This window comes from Cryptomeria japonica, chromosome 9, assembly GCF_030272615.1.
Source record: "Cryptomeria japonica chromosome 9, Sugi_1.0, whole genome shotgun sequence".
Lineage (NCBI taxonomy): Eukaryota > Viridiplantae > Streptophyta > Pinopsida > Cupressales > Cupressaceae > Cryptomeria > Cryptomeria japonica.
The window spans coordinates 630,705,784-630,722,384 of NC_081413.1; positions in this window are offsets into that span (position 1 = coordinate 630,705,784).

The window sequence follows — 16,601 nt, forward strand, 5'->3', positions numbered from 1 at the left end:
TAGTAATGGTCTCCATGTTATGAGTACCTTAATCACTATAAAAATAGAAGAATAAAATATTGTACCACTATATTAGATGAAATTGCAATTTTTTAACATAAGATAGGCTAAATCATCCACATAATAGAATTACTTAAAGTGGCTCAAATTTCTAGTAAAAAATATTGTACTAGATAATGTACATGCACTCCAAGCTCTTTGGAATGATTTTCCACCTAACACATTTGAATTTTAACTCTTAGACATCAACAAATAAATGATTAAAAAAGCAAAACATTGTAGATTGAAAGAAGAAAATGTAGGTAAGGAAGACAACAGCTGGAAATATAGAATAGAGTGTAGGTTTGGAGTTGAAAGTAGAGTATTATGATTTGGATTTAATATTGCAAATTAAAGTTTGAAATTTGGAGATTTATAATAGAATTTGGTTGTGCAAAGGGATATAAGGAACATAGGATTGAATGGAGACAAACATAATAGTTGCGTAGAAGTGAGAAGTTAGAAGTAATAACTAGATATGCGTGTGTGTGTAACTTGGCTCCTTTTTGATCCCTAATGTCATGAACACCATTGAGTGGGCCCCATCTTGGAGGTCCCTTCCTTATTTACATATTGGCATGTCCTGTTTGTTGGAGGACCAGTGTGTGGACCACCTTGGTCTAGACTTGGGTCCCCCTTAAATAGGTCCCAATTTGAAATGGGGTAGGTTCTCTATCTCCTCAATGACATTTGGTCCCCGTGGCTACACTTGACCATTAGAGGTTGGCCTAATCGGTAATTCACCAAGGGAACCCCATATAAAGTCATCCTATCAATTCATTTTGAATTTAAGACTCCATCCTAAAGAATTTGTGCATTCGTGAAGCATTCATCATCAAGCATTTTTCAGAGTTTCAAGGCTACATTTCATTCTTCAAGCATTGTGGAGCAAAGTTACATCAATCTTCATGAAAGCATGTGTGTGTGATGAGGGGTTTTCATGTTCATGTGTTTTTCATGTCATTACATTCAACATTAATTATTATATTCAAAGACATTGCATCATCACCAACAATTGCAGATATGAGGTATATCTCCTTAGCATTTATTTCAATACTTGCATTATTTCATTCAAGTTTAATTCCAAAATTGAGGTTTGACCTAAGGAAAACTCGTATCCACAACCCTCTTTCCTTTCTCTTTGTGTGAAGGAATAGGCTTAGGAGTCGTACTCGAGAATTTTGGCAGAGTCGACAGTGATGAACATGTTCAACTTTCGATGAAGGAAAATTCAAAGGACTAGGGCTAATCTGTGCTACCTGGTCCCAAAAAATTAGGTCAAACTTCTAGTCAAACTTCTAGCAACAGGTTCTAAATATCTTATTTTTCCCAGATCTCAATTTGTGGCTCCATGGGATATTTGTAGCAGTCTGTTTTTGACATTTGACTTCAACTATTCACAATTTTATCCTAATTTCACAATTATCATCCAATTTTCAAGTAAGAAATAAGGAGACCCACACACCCCACAAAATTGGTAAATTTGATTAGTATACTTAACCCCTTTTCTAATCAAATTGTGGCTAGATCTATTGGATTTACCTCCTTTCAATGTATGGTTAATTTGTGTAGTTAGTGGTTTTATTTGTTGAAACTAGGTAATTGCAAATTTACAACCATTACAATGAGTATATAGAAGATCTCCTATTGAGAAAGAAGATAAAGAAGAGAGAAATTATTTGCACTAGAAGAAAGTGTGGCAGTTATTGTAGGTAACTTGATGTTGTTACAACAATAGACCTTGAAGAGGCTATGCCAAATAAAATAAAAAAAAAGGATGTAATGTACATAGAAGAAGAGTGGTTTGAAAATATTACCACTACAAATGAGAAGACAAGCATCACAATAAAGGATGAGAAGATAAATATTGTAGCTTATGGTAACAAGGGAGAAATTGTAGTACTGATAAATAAATAGAATGTTGCAATGCCAATTGATGAAGAGGTAAAGTTTATTTTTTGTGATGAAATTTGATTTCCTTCATTTGCAATGTTGAAGGTTGAAGAGAATGAAGAAGAGCAGATGAAAATTTTCAATTACCATGGAGTTGTAGACCTGCATAATTTTTATGAGAATGTTGCAGGTTGCAAAGTGGATGATGTAAGATTTTGGTGGAGGTAGGATAATAGCGGGTTGTATCCCACAAAAGGAGGAGAGGAGAGGAGTAATTCTTTGGAGGAGGATGGTTCATGCTGGATGGAAATCCACAAGAGGAGAGAAGAGTAGTTAGAAGGATTATTGGAGAAGAGTGATGATTGCTCCAACTAGGTACTAGAAAATGAGAAAAAAATGATTTGTAGTTACCAATTCCATCATGGGAGCATGTTGTAAGTTGTTCAGAACTTGGAAGAGTAGTTCTATTACTCAAATCTATTAAATTGTGAGATATGCTCACAAATCTCCTACCTGACGTGTCTGATGCAAGAGGATCTAGGAGGAGAAACTTTAATCTTCTACAAAGAATTTTCAAATTATTATTTTACAAATTCATATTACATATACAAAAGAATTTAAAATTCATGATTAATGACATTACAATTGGGCACGACAAAAGCATTGTAGAAAAGGAGGAAAATAATGTGAGAAGATTTGGGAAAGGGAAGTAATGCCTTCTAACTTTTAATTTTTTCTATAGGGAATCCAAAAGTTTGTTTTTTTATTTGAAATAAGAGGGGAGCCAATGTAGAAGAAGGCAAAAAGTATTTGCAGCTATCTAGGAAAGAGAAGTACACAGAGAAAAAGAAGCCAAAGATTTTTTTAAAAATATAAATACAAGACATAAAGAGGGAGCTATGTAAGGGGGAATATATGAGGCAAACATATAGAGAAGTGGGACTATACGAAACATAGAAGGATGAAAGCAAAGAAAAATTTGTATTAAGAACACATTAGGTTGTGCAGAAATGAGTTAAGGGTGTGGGTTGCTACATTGGACAAAAGACAAGTCTCTACTAGAGAATACAAAGGGGCGGATATACTTTTTTTTAGACATCAACAAATACATGATAAAAAAGATAAAACATTGTAGATTGAAAGAAGAAAATGTAGGTAAGGAAGACAACTTCTAGAAAGATTGAATAGAGTGTAGGTTTGGAGTTGAAAGCAGAGTAAATTCTGATTTGGATTCGATATTGCAAATGGAAGTGTGAAATTTGATGATTTATAACATGAATTAGTTGTGCAAAGGGATAGAAGGAACATAAGATTGAATGGAGACAAAAAGAATAGCTGCATAAAAGTGAGAAAGTAGAAGTAAGAACTGAAAATAAAACATATGGAAGAAATGGTCTCATGAAGGGAAGAAGATATCTCTATAATAAACAATTCCTTCAATAAGATATAGATTTTATTCATTTATTATGAATTGGAAAACTTTGTGACTAATTTTATTTTTATTTGAGTTTGTATATAATGTGAGATTGAGTAAACAAGTATGTTATTTCTCTTGTGGGTTTGAGTGGCTCAGAGATTGGGCAATCTAAACAAGGTACCCCATTCTTCATCTACATTATAAGTGGAGAATTTTTTTTCTACTTTGCATATTATATTCTTTGTTTTTTTCTCTTTTTGGCATCAATGGCCATACTAGTGTGATGAGGTTTTGTTTTATTCATTTTTGTTGGTTTTAAAAATTGTAACTCTACATTCTTGTAGAAGGAAATCAATACCAAAACAAGGGGAAATATGTTACACTAGACAAAGAGGCAAGAATCACCTTCAAATAATGGATAGTTAGGCATCAATTAACAAGAGAAGACATATCTATAATTTAGGATTTTCCAAATGTAGGAGGGCGGCCCTTAAATACATGAATGGTACGACTAAAGAGAAATTAGAAACCATAATTTAGGTCTTAAGAATCCATTCTACTATGAATAGACCTAAAATACCTCACTTTTGTTAGGTCTCGGAGACAACTAAGAGTGGCGGGGGGGGGGGGGGGGGGTGAATCAGTTGTCCAATAAATTCAACTAGAATTAACTTAACCAAAACTTAGTGCTTAATACCGGCAAAGCAAACTTTATGTCGGTAGACAATCTTAACAGTTAATTGCAATACCGGTAAAGATTAATGGATGAAACAGAAAGACTACAACATCCACAACACATAATACCAATGTTTGTACATGGAAACCCTGTAAGGGGAAAAACCACGGTGGGAAGCCTTACCCACAATCAAATGACACTACTGCAGATAGTATGTGTTTACGACAAGGATTCTGCACATGCAGAAAGGCCAACTGCCTAGAGCTCACTGCTCAATCACAAAATGAGAGTCACACTGACTACAATTGGATGGTTAAATCCAATGATAATGTACTGCACAAAATAGCATCTTCATATGCTGGATTTAGTACCGGTGTAGTTCTGATTGCCTTCACAAAATCCTCCTTCAACCTTCAAATGATGTCTGCATGTATAGCTCTACTTATTTTTGCACATACTCTATTACAAATCTTTTTCCCAATCACATATCGATCTTACAAATAAGATCTTACATATATACCATAACCTAAGACCAATTGAATAGGTCAGCTCACTAAAAGATATTACAATAAAATCAATTACAAACAAATCAATATCTGATGCATGATGTCAGCTCAAATGCATTTACAACAATAATAAATCATCTCCATAATGTGTCATGCTAATCTGGAATAGATAAGTTTGCTGGTGCTTATCCTGGACCTATTTGCTGGTAACAACAAATATGCAAGCCCGAATAAACAAATAACCAAATCGCCAAAACCAAGTGATTGAATAATGTCTTCGACATAACCAAGTAGTTTCCAAGTCATTCCAAGTGCCGATGAAATATATAATCTGTTGGTGAACCAAATACCAGTTTTTTGCATAATTCTCTGTCTTGCCGGTGATCATAACCAAAATCTCCAAGTGCTGATAAGTGTTGACAAGTGATGACAAGTTGACAAGTGTTGACATCAATGACAAAACCATATCAACATATCCAAAATACCAACAATCTCCCCCTTTGGCATTAATGACAACACAAGATGGAAAAACCATCAAAGTGCCAAAACAAAAATGCCAAATACCAAAAACCAACAATTTCCCAAAAGAGATCATATCCAGAAATCAAAAAAATAAATAATATCTCTTCCCAAAGGATAAAGTCTCTCCCCCTAGAAATAATATGTGTTATTCATGTGTTTTTCCATATCAATCTCTCCCTCTTTGACATCAAATGACAAAGCAATACAAAACCAAATACAAAATACCAATTCATTCAATATACCAACTACTCCCCCTTAGAAGTAGCTCTCCTCATCAAAGCCAGAATAAAAGATTTCTCTGTTAATTCTATCAGTTGATGACAAACATCAATTGTCTAAGTCTCTACCGGTGGGGGTAGGATTCCAAGTTGCTCTTTGAGACACTCAAATGTTTCCTTAGGCAAAGGATTTGTAAAAATATCTCCAATCTGCTCTTCAGTATTCACATAAACCAATTTCACTTCTTTTGCTTCAACATTCTCCTTTAGAAAGTTCAGTTTGATAGAAACATGTTTAGTTTTAGAGTGAAGTACCAGGTTCTTTGATATATCAATTGTTGTTGTATTGTCACAGTAAATAGTGATAGGTTCTTTGCAATTCACCTTTATGTCCTCGAACATTTGTTTGATCCATAATATCTATGTATAGTTGGTTGCTACTGCAACATATTCTGATTCTGTTGTTGATAAACTTGTACAACTCTGTTTCTTGCTCAACCATGAAATTAGTCTGCTACCAAGAAAAAATGGTCTGCCGGCAGTTCTTTTTCTGTCATCCACATCTCCTTCCCAATTAGCATTTGTGTATGCATATAAGTCAAAATTTTCATCTCTAGGATACCATAAACCAAGTTTTGTAGTGCCTTGTAGGTACCGAAAAATCCTTTTTACTACCGATTCATGATTTTCTTTAGGATTACTCTGAAATCTTGAAATAATACATACTGCATTCATAATATCAGATCTTGTTTGTGTCAAATATAGTAAACCTCCTATCATAGATTTGTATCTAGTCGGATTAATAGGTGTAGATTCATCCTTCAAAGATAATTTATCATTTGTAGTCATAGGTGTGCTTACCAGTTTACAATTCTCCATGCCAAATTTATTTAGTAATTCCTTCAAGTACTTAGATTGACATAGGAATATACCTTTATCAGTTCGTGAAATCTGCAATCCTAAAAAGAATTTTATCTCTCCAATCATAGACATTTCAAATTCTTGCTGCATTTTGTTAGAAAAGTCTTTACACAAACCATCTTCTCCTCCAAAGATTATATCATCAACAAAAACTCCAATAACCAATATGTCATCATTAGTCACTTTGTAGTACAGATTACTATCAGCATTAACTTTTGTGTAACCAAGCTTCAAAAGATATTTGTCCAATCTTGCATACCAAGCTCTAGGAGCTTGTTTCAATCCATATAAATCTTTCCTTAACTTGCAAACCATGTCTTTGTTATCTGTCAAAGAAAATCCATCAGGTTGCTCGATGTAAACTTCTTCTTCAAGATATCCATTCAGAAATGCACATTTAACATCCATTTGTTATACTTTATAGTTTTTGTGTGCTGCAAAAGCCAATAACAGTCTTATTGCCTCAATTCTAGCTACCGGTGCAAAGGTTTCATTGTAATCAATTCCTTCTTTCTGAGAATATCCCTTACACACCAATCTTGTTTTGTTTCTGATTACCATGCCATCTTCATTAAGTTTATTTCTGAAAACCCATTTAGTTCCAATTACATTTTTGTCTTTAGGACGGGAAACTAATGACCAGGTGTTATTCCTTTCAATTTGTTCCAATTCATCTTCCATTGCTTTAATCCAATAGTTATCTTCACATGCCTCATTTATTGATGTAGGTTCAATTTGAAAAATAAGACATACCTCTTCATTTGCCAATCTTCCTCTAGTCATAACTCCTTGAAATTTGTTTCCAATTATCTGATCTTCAGAATGATTCAATCTTACATACCGAGGTGTTTTTACTTGCTGTTGTTCTTCAGTGACTGTTGAATCTCCAGATGATGCCGGTGTGACTGGATCATCATTATGTATCGGTGTACTCACAGTAGGTTCATTTGTGATTATCTCTATTGCCGGTTTAGATTCTGTGTACCTTGAATTTCCTCTAAACTGTTCATCAATCTTTACATTTGCACTCTCAACAATTTTTTGCAATCTCTTGTTAAAACATATATGTATATATATATATATATATATATATATATATGCCTTGCTCTTAGATGAATAATGTTAAATTTGGTTATACTATTTAGATGAACCTCCTTAACCTTACATACACATGTGCTAGTTGGGTACGACAAGCATAATATCTAGTTATGTTTTAGTTTGAATTCACTTGGACTTATGATAAAGTATAATATTGAATCATTCTAGTGTGTTGAACCCACAAATTTTCTAAAGTATATGGGAGGACAATATTATATTTTAATAAGACTATTGATCATCAATCCAACAATACTCATGCCTATATAATGAGGAAATACAGTTCAAGCATGTGAGACAAAAGAGTTCCTATATAATAATCAACAATAAAAGTAGAAATATACAAATCATAGACATAAGAGGAATCATGTAATACATATCTCTTAATTATTTATTTCCAATCAAGAAAAAAACCCATATGAATTGTAGATAATTATTATAAATCTTTTACAATGTTTTGTAGCACTACCATGCTAACTAATTCCTAAAGCATTTAGAATATAAAACATGGTTAGCAAGACGTTAGAGTATACATATATCATAAGAAGCTCCTATTATCGATGGAGACATCTGCTTATTGATAAATATTTTATTTACTATACCTTCCTACAACTAATACAAATATCCATGGACTTACATAGAATAGTTGAATCCAAACATCCTACTTGGGTTAACCATGTAGAAGAAATGGGTTTAAAAGACCAACCATCTCTATTTATCTCTTACAATTATGCATATATAGCATTTTCAAATTAATATTAACTTTAGGGGCATGCACACAAGTGACACATGTTAGCTTAATTTTATAATCTGTCATAAATAGCATGTTACTATAGGAAATGGGATCCTTATCAAAGATACATGATTATTAAAGGGATAGGAAGAGATCTCTGTTTAAAGATATCTACCTCCACAAAGAAATAATTTTTTTTAAAAGATGACATCTTCAACACTAAGAAAGGGGAAGAAGATCAAGAATACAACACTTTCAAAACTGGTCGAAGGGATTTTTTGATGAAGGATTGCACACTTTCAACACCAAGAAGATATCATTTAAAATATATATACTTGTAGACAAGGGGGAGCTCCTCAATTCTATGCAAGAAAGTCAAACCATTAAAAAAGATAGAACTCAACAAAGGGAAAGTGGATCCTTAGAAAGTATAAATAATTGAAAATTATTCTTGTTCACTAGTATAAAGACAAGGAAAAATTAGGATATTATTTTGCTATCCAAGTATGATTTCATGTGAAATTATAGCACCATGAATAACAATTAGCCCCCAAAAGGTTAGTGTCACATAATGAGGAGCACCATAATAGGAAAAAAATATTATTTATTTAATGGATAAGAAAAAAGGTGCCACTTATTATCACTTTCCATTTGAATGGTATGTTATGATAAATTGTTAAATTTTACACTGTAAAGCTTGACATTCATTAGTGGAATCACCATACATTTGATGATACACACAAACATAATCTTTTTTATGACTTTGTTTATGTTTTCTCCTTCATTTTGGCCAAGTGAGAGTAATCAATTTGTCTTGAAGATGGTCAAACAAAATACTCTCTTATTTAGATGAAAATTTAGGAAAAGAAGACATAGATGTACTAGATAATGGTGGAGGGGATGTCAACAAAGGAGGACGTTGCTAAACCTTCTTTAGAAAAGTGTGATGTATATTTCTCACGAGTATCAATATTTTTTTGCATATAACCATGTCCATTGTATGGATCCATGTTTAAAATCAAATGCAAGATCCTTAGTGGGTGTTGAAATGTCAAGAGGAGAGGGCTCCCTTTGAGTTTCAATTGGGTTGAAGTCTAAAGAGCCCCAATCATCATCAAGACGTGTTATAAGAGATAGTTTGAATGAATTTAAAAGAACATTATATAAATGAAACACAAGGCTCCTTCAAGGCTTTATTCTTGGATTGGAGGACTTAGTATTTTCCTTTAAAGGAGAATGTAAAGTCTAATGGACCCCATTTTTTCTCTAAGAAAGCATCATCAATAGGAGATTTTGTTGTAGAAGGAATCATAATGTTAAAAAAAGATATGCATCCTACTAATTCTTGAATACCATTATATGGATTAGGATCAACCTTCATTGTGTAAAGTTCATTGTCATATATGAATTTTATTGTGTAGTGAAGGGTAGAAGGGGTTGCTTGCATAGCATGAATCTAGGGTCTACTTAGAAGAAGATTGTATGCAAGGTTATCGGCTAAGACATGTATAACATGTTTATGCTACAAAAATTAATGTAACATAATCAAGGTACAAATATTAAGACCTGATCCATTATCCATTAATATTTATATTTATATGTGTAACATGGTTATGCTACAAATATTAAGACCCGATCCATTATCAATTAAGGTACACTTTATCCTATGTTCATTAATGCACAAGGTATAATCATGAGGGGATCATGTTGATTTTGAAAGTCCAAAGAATTAAATTCATCTTGTGAGAACACAATATCCATATTTGTTCCATGCATATATAAAAACAAGGTTTCTACATGATTTAGTTGAGTAAAGAGAGAGGCAACTACCTTTTGTAAAGCTTATTGGATCAACTTGTGGTATGTAGGTGAAGTTTGAATCAAATCCCAAAAGCATATCTTAGCTAGAGTAGCATGAAGCTACTCAAAAAGATTATGCACCTACCGACATATTGTGGAAGATGAAGGGGGTGGAGGAAAAATAGGTTGAGAAGTAGGAATAACATTGTTTTGATGGTTATAGTTGTGAGCCATTGCATGATAACTATGTTGTTATAAATTTAATTGATTTATCTTATCTCTTTGGATGAGTTGTCTTATGAATTTTAAGATGTAGCTAAAAGGCCTAGTTGACTTCTTAGCAATAATCAAAGGTTTGGTTTGAGTTGAGGGACATATTGACTAAGATGAACAACAATTTTAGGCTTCATATGTTCATTTGAACATCTAGAAACATGAATTGTATTTACTTGGCTTGGATTAGGCTCTATGTTCACTAAAGCTTCATATTTGGGAGAGAGAGAATTGGAAATATTGCTAATAATTTGTCATCTTCTTGCAGCAAAGTATCCCCATGAGTAGGACAATTTTTGGAAGAGGGAAAAGCATAATTTGTCAGTGATTCATTACTAGAAAAGAGGTCATTTAAGTGAATAAAAGGTAAGGTATCACTAGGGAAAGTATCAATGATATCACCCTTGTGCAACAAATTATCCTTATGGGGGAGGTATATTTTAAGAGAACTTGATTGACATCATTCCTCAAAGATTCATCCCTAAGAGGGGGGTTTTTGAAAGAAGTGATAATAATCTCTTCTTGCACCAAAATTTCCTCATTAGTGAGAAATTTTTTAGGAGAGGGATAATCATTGACCTCATTTTTATTTACAAAAGGGGTATCAGAGGTATACCATGAAACATCTATGAAATATTTTATAAAAGTAAAGGCATGCCATATGACATATATCACAACTTGCAATATTTTTAAGTAAAATATTTTAAGAACATAAATGTGAAACATAAGATATGCATCTTAAGAAAGTAAATGTGAAATATAAGACATCTTTCAAAGCTTTTTAGAAAGTAAATGTGAAACATAAGACATCTTTCAAAGCTTTTAGGAAAGTGAATGTGAAACATAGAAAAGAAAAGAATGCTTGAAACATTGTTGAGATAACCTTGGTGAAATTTTATGTGATTTAAGTGCATAAGTGATATATTTCATAAATGATTGCAAATATAAATTCATTAAATGAATACAACTTAGATCTAAAAAATTAAAATAAAAAAATATGCAAGCGTAAGATATGTAGAGTTCACCAAAATGAAATGATGAGAAATGGTATCCTAAACTAAGATCCAAAATTAATATCATTTCATTAGGGGAAATAGCCAACAAGGTTTAACTTTAGTCCTTAAAGGAGAGTTCGATACTTTGTCTGATTATTTTCTCTTTTTATGTTCGATATGATTTGATATGAATATGTAATGACTAGGTAAAATGATATAAAATTGATTGTATTCATCATAAAAATGTAGATACCTAACTAAAAGTCAACTCGAAAGTACAAATCTAGAAATAAGATATAGTAAGGAAGTTTCCCCTAAAATATGATTCTAAAAATATTAGACAATTGTGCTAGGCGCCCTATTCCAAGAGGTGCTTCTATCATCTAACACTTCAGGTTTCAGATCAAGATGCTTTGCAAATTACTTCCTCTGAAATGCATCCAAATTTTTTTAGACAAGTGTGATAATCAACATTGTCCATGAGTTTTCGCATGTTCAAACCTGGAATTGCATGTCTCAATCTGTTCTCGACAAATTTATAATTTTCTACCATTAGATTTTTAACCCACTCATTGGGAAGAGGAAAACACGGTTGTGCTATATAGGGGATTGCCTAACTCAAATATTTGGTAGGAATTAATCTATACTATAATAATGATGATGAAATATAGAGCTTACCCTAGGTAGGCTAGAGGCTCATTAAAAATGAAATGTTGAATTGAAATGATATTGTTGTAGGATTGATAATGGTGTTGATTTAATGCTCTTTAGACAAGTCCTATAAGTGTTGATGCTATAACATGATAAATCATAACAAAATCTATCATTAAAAAATACTTAGAGATAATTTGTTGTAGCTTCATACTCCTTGCACTTAGATCTACTTGAAATTAAGAATTCTTGTGAATGAGATTTCTAGAAATGCAATCAAATTAAAAATTATGTATTTATTTTGGTTTCTCAAGGTTTTTCATATTTATGCCAACTTCCAACAATCATATATATAAAACTCAAGACCAAATTTGAAAAGGGGAGGGCCAACACTAACAATGACTCAAATTTTAGGGAATTTTGGTTAGACACCTATATGGACTATGGCACCCAAAATGGATCATGTATACAAAAGGGAATATGGTGCCTAAAATTTATATAAACCTACCAAAAATAGGCCTTCAAAAGGGGATTCATGAGTGTTGGGGCTAGTGATGCTAAATCAGTTCCTAATTTGAGTATCTGACAACAATAGGATATGATAGGGCTCAAAAAAGATCAACCTATCAATGCCCAATACAACCACTAGACTTATAGAATCCATACGAGGTGGTTAGGCCATGTTGCAAACACACCACTTTTGCTGCATAGATACCAAGGGTCATACCTTGCAACAATCCCCCCCTCAGCACAAGCTGGGTTCAAACCTATGACCTAGCTCTGATACCATTTGTTGGAATCGAGGAACACTAAGAGGGGGGAAGGGGTGAATCACTATTCAACAATTTTAACTTCAATAACCTGATATTTTAACCACCTAATAAAAATGAATAAAAGTAAAGTGTAGAAACACAAAGAAAATATCAACAAAACCATAACACCAAGGTTTTTATGTGGAAACCCGGTTAAGGGAAAAACCACAGTTGGATTCAAACCCACAATATTAATATACTTTGTCAGAAGTATAAAAATATTACATAAGGGGAATGCACATGCATTCAGGCACACTGCCTAGAGCTCACTGCTCAAATTACAAGTAAAGGGCTACAACCTAGAAGGCTCACTAAATGTTTATAAATGATTACAAGAAGGTTTGAACTATTTAATAGCATCAAAAAATGCCTGAGTATAGTTCCGGTTAAGCACAAAACACACGATCACACTCTACTTTATTATGATAATCTACATTATACTAGAGCACAAATCTTTCAACCATGCACAATCTCTCATACACACTTCTCACACTACCATCAACATACCAAATGATAATATCAATTGGTCCAATGTATCCACAATATCAAATTAGATCAATTCCATGTCGACCCAAAAATCGCATAACACACAAATAAAACATGTTACCCAAGTCAGCTCAAATCTGATCAAAACAACCAAGAAGACCAAAAAAAATTGTCCACACACTTCTAACATGTTGACACGCCATCCTCAATCACACAAACAATCACAAAAATCACTCTGCACAATTTGCACAATGAATCTTCACACGTTACTTCCACAAAACACTGTTCTACCAGAAAATCATCTATCGGATCTCCCAACTTAATTCACAACACCGATGGACACAATCCTAGAATAATGTATATCACATGACCACAATGCTTCATTGAGATCTGCAACATAAAATATGCAACACAAATGAACTGCTAACCACAACATTGTACATTCTGTTGGATAACCTATTCTCCTCGCCGGACCTTACTGGACCTCAATCAATCTTCTAGAATGAATAAATCAAAAAACACAGATAGAATATTTGACACAAGCTTCCATCAATGACAACATCTAATCATCAATGCAACGTCTCACGACAACAATCTCCCCCCTTGACATTGATGGCAACACTTAGTGAAAAATGACTAAGTGTTGGGTCAAAACCAAAATATATACACTGCAACCAAATATCTGACTACCGGACTCCAAAAATCAACAAATCTCCCTAAGATCAACATTTTTCACTCATCTATTCTCCCCCTTTGACATCAATAACAAAGGTAGAATTCCGGAAACCAAAAATTTAAGCCAAAAATTCTATATAGATATGAACAGTCCTCCCATACATAAATTTGAAAATGTCTGCAAAGGAATTCTTTAATGAATTTAGGAGGTTATCCCAACCCTTCTTTAGGCTCTCCAAAATTGTTATAAGCTCACTGAACAAGTATGCAAGTGCCTTTACTAACTTGAGATCTGTTAGCTCTATGGATTTCATGGCACTTTGGCTGTCTTCTAGACCACTGATCATGATATCCAACTTGGGAGTAATGAGACTCCTAAATTCACAGACTACCAATTATTTTCTCTTTTTCCTGACTCAAACTTTTGGTTTTCTCTAGTAAAGATATCATTGGTTTTTGTGATTGCTCAAAGAGATTGACAAAGGATCAAATGATTTGGACATTTGTGCAAGTTGATCCTCATGCTTTTTAACCTTTTCTTCAATATCTCGGGTGAACTGAGACGATGTTAAACATGATTTGTAAATATTTCCACCCTTGGATAATGCATCATGTATGCCTTTTACACATGTATCCAGAGTAACTCTATCATCAACCATCATCTTCTTTAATGTTTGGAGCCTTCTTGCGTTGAACTCATTATGAACCTTCTCTTCAATAGATTTCTCAAAGGATTGAAAGTGACTGTCTACAAAATTAATTAATTTTCTCAATTTTCCAGATGGGGTGTTTGATGAGTTCTAAAATGAAGGCACAAGTTTATCCAGAAAATTGAATGCCATAGGAATCAACTCACTATCTTCTACCTGAGATTCTAGTAAGTCCTCACTAGCCTTCTCTTGAGCAAATGCTACGAATTTGAGTGCCTGGACAGGGGACAAAGAAGCTAGGTTGATGGGGCCTTGAAAAAATTTTGTATCCTCTACAAGGATTTGCTTCCCTTTTACTAATTTCTCAGTGTCTCTTGCCTCAACTTCAACTTCAACCTTTACTTCCACCTGTTCCCATTCTAATTTTTTCTCTACGTCTGCTTCTTTTTGAAGGATGAAAGGGTTAGCTGCATCAACCAAAGGGTTATCAGACTTATCCTTACCCTTATATTCTTTACCTATATCTACCTCCTCAACATTAACAATCTGGACTTTCGAGACAAAAGTATAATCCATTGTCTGCACTTTCGGATTAGGGTCACCTCGTCCTTTTGTCTGATCAAGACTTCATACTGGTTGGGAAACTTTTATGAAAATCTTTTATGTTTCTTTAGCAACTTCATCAATTTTATTGAGCATAATCTTGTTTACCCCGTTCTTTCTTCTAAATTCATTATTTTCTAACTGTAGTAGGGTGAACCCATAATAGTGGGTTACACTTTTTTGGACGAAGAAATTGCACTCCTTTGTCCAAAACATATTTTTTACCACTTTTGATCGAATTCCATGTTCTATCAAACGTATTATTTTAAATATGTTTGATCGAATATAAAATTATTAAAAAAAGGGGGTTTGATCAAACCCCCCCTTTTAATGGTTTTTTAAAAGGAACATGACCATTTAAAATTTTTTTCTGAAAGGGTTTGATAGAAAATATTGAACCCATGTTCTATCGAACTTGCTTGCTAGAGATCTCCCTCCCTAAACTCTCATGGTTTCTGCAAATTTTTGGCCTTCGAAGCTTAAATTGGGGGCTCAAATGGATGAATTTTGACAAACCCAAGTACATGATAGTAGTACTCGAAGTGAGATCTCCAATGATTACTATGTTAATATATATTGAGTTTATTATTTATTTATTTTAGGTTAACTGAACATATGTTTCACACCAAACATCAACTTCTGAGTTCAACGCTTATGGAAAAATAGTAAACAAGTGATAAAAAATTCTGAAAAATATTTAGGCACTAGGTATTGAAGTCCTCTTTCCAACAAAAATAAATAAATTGATTTTTGTTACATATACAACAAGTTATGTAATATCAAATGGACATTTGTCAAAATTACAGTTAACTCAACTTCAAATCTTAATAAAATATGATTTATTGAAGATAATGTTACAAAACCAATTGCAAACACTAGATATGGATATTAAAAAACAAAATTCAAAATAATCACATTCATATCTATTATATAATAAAAGTTATGCTATATAGAGTGAGTATCACTCTTAAAAAATATTGTTTTTTGAAAAAAAGTAGTTTTCAAGGGAGATAGAAAAATGGAAGCAAATTGATTCCAAAAATTATCAAAAAAATGTTTTTAGAATCTTAATACAAAATGACACAAATTACTAGTTCACATCATCTACAAATTCCTTACAGTTTAGCGATAATAGGTGCTCGAATCTGAAGTTTTTTCTTAAAATGAATATTGCGGTGTCAAAGTTGGCAAAAAAGTGTAACCTAGTATTGTGGGTTCACCTAGTAATCTGTCTATCTCTTCCCTAGAAGTAATTGAACAAATATTTATTAATACATATTCCTTCAAGTTCTTATCTTTCTTACTTTCCATTAGTTTCCTAGCATCTAAAATGTCATACAGGCTCTTGGGTATGATTGTCATTAATTCAATTAAATCTTTTTTATATACATTTGGATATTCTATAGTAGCTTCCTCTAGAGTTCGCTTACCAGATTAATCAAAATTTTCATACCAATCTGCTAGTGGCTTTAAATTCCCATTCTTGACAACCTCATTAACAATCTTATTCAAGAACATGGGAGGCTTAACTTCAAGTTTACCTTTCTTTAAAGCCTCATCAAGTTCAAATTTTGATTTCTTACTAGATTTAGTACCACCAGACGACTTCTCCTTTGAGATCTTAGTAGATTTTGCT